This window comes from Littorina saxatilis, linkage group LG3 (genome assembly GCF_037325665.1).
Source record: "Littorina saxatilis isolate snail1 linkage group LG3, US_GU_Lsax_2.0, whole genome shotgun sequence".
Classification (NCBI taxonomy): Eukaryota; Metazoa; Mollusca; class Gastropoda; order Littorinimorpha; family Littorinidae; genus Littorina; species Littorina saxatilis.
This window is the reverse complement of record NC_090247.1, coordinates 9,986,559-9,994,795: the sequence shown is the minus strand read 5'-3', so window position 1 is coordinate 9,994,795 and position 8,237 is coordinate 9,986,559.

The window sequence follows — 8,237 nt, the reverse complement described above, 5'->3', positions numbered from 1 at the left end:
AAAGTATTATATTGACATACATGTACATTTCAATGTTCTATCATGCATTATGTATTCGGATAAGTAATGTTTTGTAATTAGTAATACTGTATGATTGCGATTGACAATTGTCCTTTTATTGTCTTTATTATATTTAGTCAAGTTTTGACTAAATATTTTAACATCGAGGGGGAATCGAAACGAGGGTCGTGGTGTATGTGCGTGTGTGTGTCTGTGTGTGTGTCTGTGTGTGTGTGTGTGTAGAGCGATTCAGACTAAACTACTGGACCGATCTTTATGAAATTTGACATGAGAGTTCCTGGGTATGAAATCCCCGAACGTTTTTTTCATTTTTTTGATAAATGTCTTTGATGACGTCATATCCGGCTTTTCGTGAAAGTTGAGGCGGCACTGTCACGCCCTCATTTTTCAACCAAATTGGTTGAAATTTTGGTCAAGTACTCTTCGACGAAGCCCGGGGTTCGGTATTGCATTTCAGCTTGGTGGCTTAAAAATTAATTAATGACTTTGGTCATTAAAAATCTGAAAATTGTAAAAAAAATTAAAAATTTATAAAACGATCCAAATTTACGTTTATCTTATTCTCCATCATTTGCTGATTCCAAAAACATATCAATATGTTATATTTGGATTAAAAACAAGCTCTGAAAATTAAATATATAAAAATTATTATCAAATTTTTTTTTTCGAAATCAATTTAAAAACACTTTCATCGTATTCCTTGTCGGTTCCTGATTCCAAAAATATATAGATATGATATGTTTGGATTAAAAACACGCTCAGAAAGTTAAAACGAAGAGAGGTACAGAAAAGCGTGCTATCCTTCTTAGCGCAACGAATACCCCGCTCTTCTTGTCAATTCCACGGGCACTGCCTTTGCCACGGGCGGTGGAGTGACGATGCTACGAGTATACGGTCTTGCTGCGTTCAGTTTCATTCTGTGAGTTCGACAGCTACTTGACTAAATATTGTATTTTCGCCTTACGCGACTTGTTTTTATGTCTTAGTTTAGCAGGGACAGATTGTAAGACTAGGCGTGAGCCTAAAATCTCCATCCTTGAGTAATAAAGTTCGTTCGTTCGTTCGTTCGTTCTCTCTCTCTCTCTCTCTCTCTCTCTCTCTGTCTCTCTCTCTCTCTCTCTCTCTCTCTCTCTCTCTCTCTCTCTCTCTCTCTCTCTCTCTCTCTCTCTCTCTCTCTCTCTCTCTCTCTCTCTCTCTTTCTCTTTGTGGCAGGGTTATTTAGTATGATAGTGAAATGTGAGTCATTGTGACAATTCGGTGTAATTGTCATCACGGCGGTAGCAGAGCGGAAGCGAGAATGGTTTGTTTGCACGCAGTGACTCGCCGGCCTTCGTTCACACACACACACACACACGCACGCACACACACACACGCACGCACGTACGCACACACACGCGCACACACACACACACGAACGCACGCACACACACACACGAACGCACGCACACACACACGCACACACACACACACACACACACACACACAAACACACACAAACACACACACATACAAACACGTACACACACACACACATAACTGCAACCGCAAAACCTAACTGTATAGCTTTTGGGGCTATTCAAACACATATTCTTCCATGAGTATCGCCGTATGCTATTGATTGCATCAACCTCTTGAAGCCAGCGGTTAAGCTCACCACCAGTGGAAGAGTTAATGTTATAGATCGTCGGAAGGTTAGTGCTAGGACTAGCTGCAGAATAGGGGCTGAATTGTTCGGATTGGTATACCAACATGATACTTTATACAGTTAAAAAGACATCTCTCAGGATCCAAATGCCAGGGAGGGGCAACTTCTAAATGGTCTATGAACGAAAATATGACCTGTTTAGTAAGCATACCCTCAAAACGCACTTTTGCAGAAGGTGAACATTCAAAACACCAGTTCTTTGTAACTAAGAGTTTAGTTTACCTTTGAATTAACATTTATGTTTGCCTGTACCATGTTTCCAAACTCAGGACAATAAACACACTGCAGGGGCGGATCCAGGGGGGGTTTCGGGGTTTCCGGACCCCCCCCCCCCCCCCCCCCGCAGCCTAAAAAAATATATATATATTAAAAAAATAAACATTTAAAAATAAAGAGAAACTGAAGGCTCAAATTGCACCAGATTCCTCCATTTTTCTTGATTTTTATCAACATTTTTCCCGGGGGGCATGCCCCCGGGCCCCCATAGGAGCTGGCCTTTGTCTTCTAAATGACGGTTTCGGAAGGTAGTTGGGTAATTTGCTGGCTCAGGTTGCACCAGATCGGTCAATTTTCCTTTTATTGGTAATCTAATTTGTCTTCTTAAATTTACTTTTTGAAGGTGTATTAGGGGAAGTTTCTTGGCTCAGATTGCACAAGATTGCTCCATTTTCGCGCCCACAACTAAACGCTTCGCGTCGTCGAATTGTCCCTTTAAGAAATTTGGAAACCCCCATGATGTGATCCGCCCCTGCACTGGCTATTGACGTTTTATAATTATATACAAATGAATCGGTTTTCTTTTCAAGAACGGTACCGTCTAGTAACAATCGCAAGCTTGCACATTGACTATTAAAATTATGCAAATGACAAATATATTCTTGCTAGTTGCTATCTTTTTGGAATGGGTTCATGATTCTGCTTTATTTTAAAGCAAAGACAGATGACACTACGACACTACATACTGATGTAAAACATACTGTCCGGTCAATTGTCTACAGATAAATTCTCAACAAGGTTGTAGAGGCCCTCCTATTTACAAAATTAATACTGTACGCGAAGCTGTATTTCTACTATTTCTTAAAAAAGAAATGCATTTCATGCATAATGCTAGAGTTTGAAAAAGAAACCTGTAAACATAGTTTCTTCTATATCCATAGCGATTTACTCACATAACCGGTTCATGAATTCAGTCTTTCAGTCACGCTGGCATTTGCCATCACAGAAGCAAAGAGCAGTGCAGGGGACACCCGCTGTGGCACAGCTATACGGACCTCTACAACCTTTCTTGCAGCTGCATTTTACTAGTTCAGAGCAGATCTTAGATGCATCTGGAAGTGATGTCCAAACAGGCGAATAAGTTCCATCAACTTCTTCCCAGCCCCAGCTTGCAGGATCTGGAATCTCTGGCTGCGGAATGAGAGCTTCCTTCCAGATGATCTTTGTGTGTGTTCAAGAAGAGCAGCTTGAGTGGGTGGGGTGTTTTCCAGCATGCGCCCTTTCTTCGTGAACAGGTGTTTTCTGGCATGGTTCACCTTGTCGGAAACACTGGTCTTGTCGAACATCAACGAGACAAAGCGCTCAATCTGGCTGAACTTGTCCGGTGATGCAAGCACCCAAAGGAACAGCTGTGAATTCTGGATCAGACATCCACACTTCCCAGCATCTCTTCTTACTGACACCAAAGAAAGATGACACAGAGCAACGTCTCCTTTCACTCTTCTCCTCAAGCCAGAGCCTCGTTTCTTCCTCACTGATGACTTCAGACTGTTGTCACGGTAACAGTCCCAAACAATGTCAACGCGATCAGCGTTAGACAGGCACAACAGGACATATGCTAAAAAAACAGAATCACTGTACTCTTGGAATGTTTGTGCTTGGCGTGGCTTCAGAATGTGCTCCAGCGCAGCACCATCAATGAGAACAGCTGATACTTGAGGTTCAGTGAGTACTGGGTCATGAGTTTTCTCAAAACAGTGCAGGAGATCGCTTTTGTTGCCGTGGCGCAATTCTCCAGAATCTGAGATTGATGGAGGGAATGACTGGTTTTCGTGCTGAAAGAATTCATCAAGGTCTTCTCCTCTGGCCTGACATCCAACATACAATCTTGCAAACAAACCACAGTTGGTCTTGGCTGTCTTCAGCTTCAGATTCTTGGTCATCTGAGTAGACTTGTTCTGATTTCTGAAAAGGGCTACTCTGTTAAGGTGAATTGGGTCTGACAGTGGCTTTGACCTTTGCAGCAGCCTTTCAGCTAGTTTCAACCGGCTCAATCTGGCCGAATTATCTTATCATGGCTTACCCGTCGTCTGGCCATGTGAGCCAGTCCCAACATCGTGAGACGTGACTTGTTGTCAACTTGAGGGTCAATCTTCAAAGCAGCTTCCCGAATATGTGACTCAAGCTGGTATGTAGAACCTCCAGAAAGATTTCCAGTTTTGCCACAGTTAAACATACAGGTCTCTGTCTTGTGGAGAAACTTGCCCACTCTCTCTGCGTGATCTCTTTCCTGTCTCGCCTTCATCTTTTTCAGATTCATCATGCATGCCGTCTCTTTTCAGCTCTGTCCAACATTCTTTGGTTGTAGTTAGCACGGCAGTTCTTGTGCCACCTAGCTCCATGTTTGGCTAACGAAGACGCAATCCCTGACCCATCATTGAATTTGTCTATTTTCAGTGATGACTGAAACGCTCCAACTGCTTTAAAACCTTTTAAATGTCTCTCTGCTGTGCTGTAGCTTTCTTCGGTGGGATTTATCAGCTTTTCTGTTGTGTCCTTCTGGCAAAAGATGCACAGGCTCCAGTCCATGTGTTTATTTACGCCGCTTGCAATGTCTTCACTGCTTCAGTCTGAACACACACTGTTAAGTAACGTGTTAGATATACACATTATTTAGGTCCCTGGGCTCACCTGTATATCACCAAAGCTTTGGTGTGTTCCCTGGTCAATTCAAGCTTATTATTTACCTTCTTTTGTCTCTATTTGGGAGCACCTACAAATATAGCCTAACCCGAAGGTTCCAAAATATGATTTTTGGCTCATTTTTCAACCATTTATTTATTTTTTCACTTAAAGGCATTAAAAAGACAACAACAACCCAATGATATGGATTTAGTATGTTTCTTCGGTCTTATATTACAGTTTATATTGTGTTAAAACGCCCAAACTGTGTGTTTGACATTGTTCGCGACTAGGCACTCCGTTGCCTAGCAACCAAATTTACCAGAGGACAAAAATTGCTTGCCCCCCCCTGGAATTTACATTCTTTAGATGTCTTCTAACAGCACACCAAATTATATGTTGGTATACAAATTTGAACAATCGTTTCGACTGGGGGCCCCACTAGGTGGGGGCCAGTCGTAGATAATAATTCCAAGGCAATGAACAATCTTAGATGAGAACAGTGGGTTTAATTCGATAAGCAATACCTTGATCGAGGTAACAATTCACTCGGTGACTGAATCATAAAACAGACACACAGGGACCTCAGGAGAATTATTTGTAAGGAAACTGGGTTGAGGAGATGGGGGAGGTGGCTGGGTGGGGAGGGGGGGGGGGGCAGATGATGGGGACAGGCTTTTTTTTAATAGCTGTGTGCCGTCTGTTGCGTGATTTACCCGCGCTGTGTGACTCGAAGTGTGTGTGTTTGTGTTTTATAAGTGTGCGTGTTTGTGTGTGTGTGTGTGTGTGTGTGTGTGTGTGTGTGTGTGTGTGTGTGTGTTAGTGTGTTTGTGTGTGTGTGTGTGCGTGTGTGTGTTTGTATGTGTTTGTATTTGTGTGTGTGCGTGTGTGCGTGCGTGTGTGCGTGCGTGTGTGTGTTTGTGTGTGTGTGTGTATGCGTGCGTGCGTGCGTGCGTGCGTGTGTGTGTGAATACGAATACGAATACGAATACGAATAAACTGTATTGTCATGAAACGTAGTGTTTATAAGACACGGGAAGATAAATAACCAAATGATTTTAATTAAGCGTTGTTGACTATGAATGTAGATGTAAATGCTTGTATAACTGTGTTTTAATTTTAAATGTGTCAAGCGCAAAGAGCATAATTGTAAAGTTATGATGTTGCGCTATATAAATGCTCATTTATTATTATTATTATTATTATTATTATTTAAGTTATTGAGACATCCCAGTGCACTAAGGGATTTATAAAGCAAATCGAGAAAATTCATTATTGAACGAAGCGCATAGCGCTGAGTTCAATAATTATTTTCGAGATTTGCTCTATAAATCCCTTAGTGCACTGGGATTGTTTCAATAACGATATTGTCAGTACCGCCATAGAAAAAAGAAGATTCCAAACGCACATTTTGCTACGCGCATTTGAATAGGCATAACTGTGTGGTTAGGTCGTCAGTGTACAGTAAGATCTACTTTTGTGTGGGGTGTCTCAAGTGTGTCGTGCTTTCGTCACACGCATTTTAATTTCTGTTGGTAAATTCCAGTGTAGCGTTAAGCTGAACAGTGATGATCTTTCAGAGAGACCTCATTTGAACTCGGAGAAAGGACTGTACTCTTCGTTATTTGCGATTCGAAACCTCCAGTCGAGGTTCGACGGATTGACTGTGCGGAGTGACTCCCCTTGAATTGACTCGAAGACGAAGGACTCGACGGTTGCACATTTTCAAAATAAATGTGGCATATTTCTCGTGTTGTATCTTCACTCATCGGGGAGTCTGATACTAAATATGAACGGTAAGAATGCTCTGAACCCTACATGTTTTATATCCCCATCGTTTTTTAGTTCACATTTGCCCAACATGTTAATTTGCTGAGCGGGGTTTATGTCGTCTGCTACTGTGCTAGGCAAGAGCAATCGAACCACTGCAGTCTGCACTGAGTCTGCAGGCATGAGGTAATAAGTCGGCTTATATATATGGTAAGAACGTTCTGAACCCCACACGTTTTCGATTACGATTGTTCTTGCCTTGAAATAATAATTCGGAAACCATTCATTTACTGAACTGATGCAGTCGTATTTCAGTGTACATAGTCTGCTACGTATGACAGAGTCGATCGAGTCAGTCTTCCAAACTGGTCTGGCTGGTACGTTATCGGAATAACACTTGTGTTTTCTGTTAGCCGCTGGGAATTGTATACTAACTCATCATTTGGTAATGTGGATGATAAGCTACATGCCACTAACACGGCATATGAGAAGAATCTATGCAAGTCGGCGAAAATTAGATGAAACACAGCGACTTCTATTTTTAGATCATTAGCACTGTGGCACAGGCACATGCAATCTGTCAGAAAAAAACAAAACACTTCTGCTTTAATTGAGAAGCAGGGAATTTATGGTCATTTGGTATTGTGGAGAATATAAGCTACATGTCATTAATTAATTCTGAGGATAAGAGCACAGTCTCGCTTAGGCAAAGGGCGGAAGAATACGCTCTGTGGAAAAGTTAGCGCACTCCAAGAGTGCGCTAACAGTTTTAGCGCATCGCCATTAGCCAATCAACTGGTTCACATCAGTCATGTGACACCAGTACTTACTGACAATTATTATTATTATTATTATTACATTGTTTCTTTTTTTGGGAAGCAATTATATACAAATTCTCCCCATTTAATTTGTACTTTGTCTACTTGCAAAAGTTGACTTTGTGTGTCTCATAAAGCAGACACACAGGGACCTCAGGAGAATTATTTGTAAGGAAACTGGGTTTGTTTATTTATTTGTGTGTATGTGTGTGTGTGTTTTGTGTGTGTGTATGTGTGTGTGTGTGTGTGTGTGTGTGTGGGCGTGCGCGCTTGTGCGTGTATGTGAGTTTGTGTATGTGTGTTTTCCAGTCCGTCTGTCCGTTCGTCTGTCTACATACAGTCAACCCCTCATTTTCCAACCTGTTGATTTGGGAATTACTGCAAAGGCGTGTTACACATTTTCCCACACAAATTATCTAAAAAATATTACACCAATTTTTGCAACAAAAATGATCTCAAAGAGAACATGACACAAATCTCGTCTCTCTTTTCCGCCAAGATGATTGTGTAACAACTCTGACCGCGACAGAAAGAGAATTCTCTTTTGCCACCGGAGCAGGGCAGGCGAGCGGATGATTGGATTTGCTGCGGATAGTTTCACTGAGCTAACTCTTGCCTCATGCGACAGTCCCCTCCCACAACAACATTAAGGGGGACATGTCGGGAAAGGGGGAAGGATGGGGGGGGGGGGGGGGAGCAGGGGGATATGGTGGTGGGGATGGAGGGTTGGTTGAAGACCCAGGGAAAAGAAGAGAGGGACGCAGCGGAGTTGGGGGAATGGGGGTAGGGAGGGGGCTAGGGGCGAGGTTGAAGAACCAGGGAAAAGAAGAGATGGGACGAAAAGTGTAATCAAGCAGTAAATTGCGGGGGCCTTCTTCAATCGAAAAGGGGGGTGGTTTTTATAATGACACAGTTTTGTTTTGTTTTTTTGTTTTTTGCCCGAACCATGTCATGAAAAATTGATTTTTTCTGTCTCCTCAGACCAAACTACAGAAGAGTTACATTTATCGTAGCAAGTTGCTAAA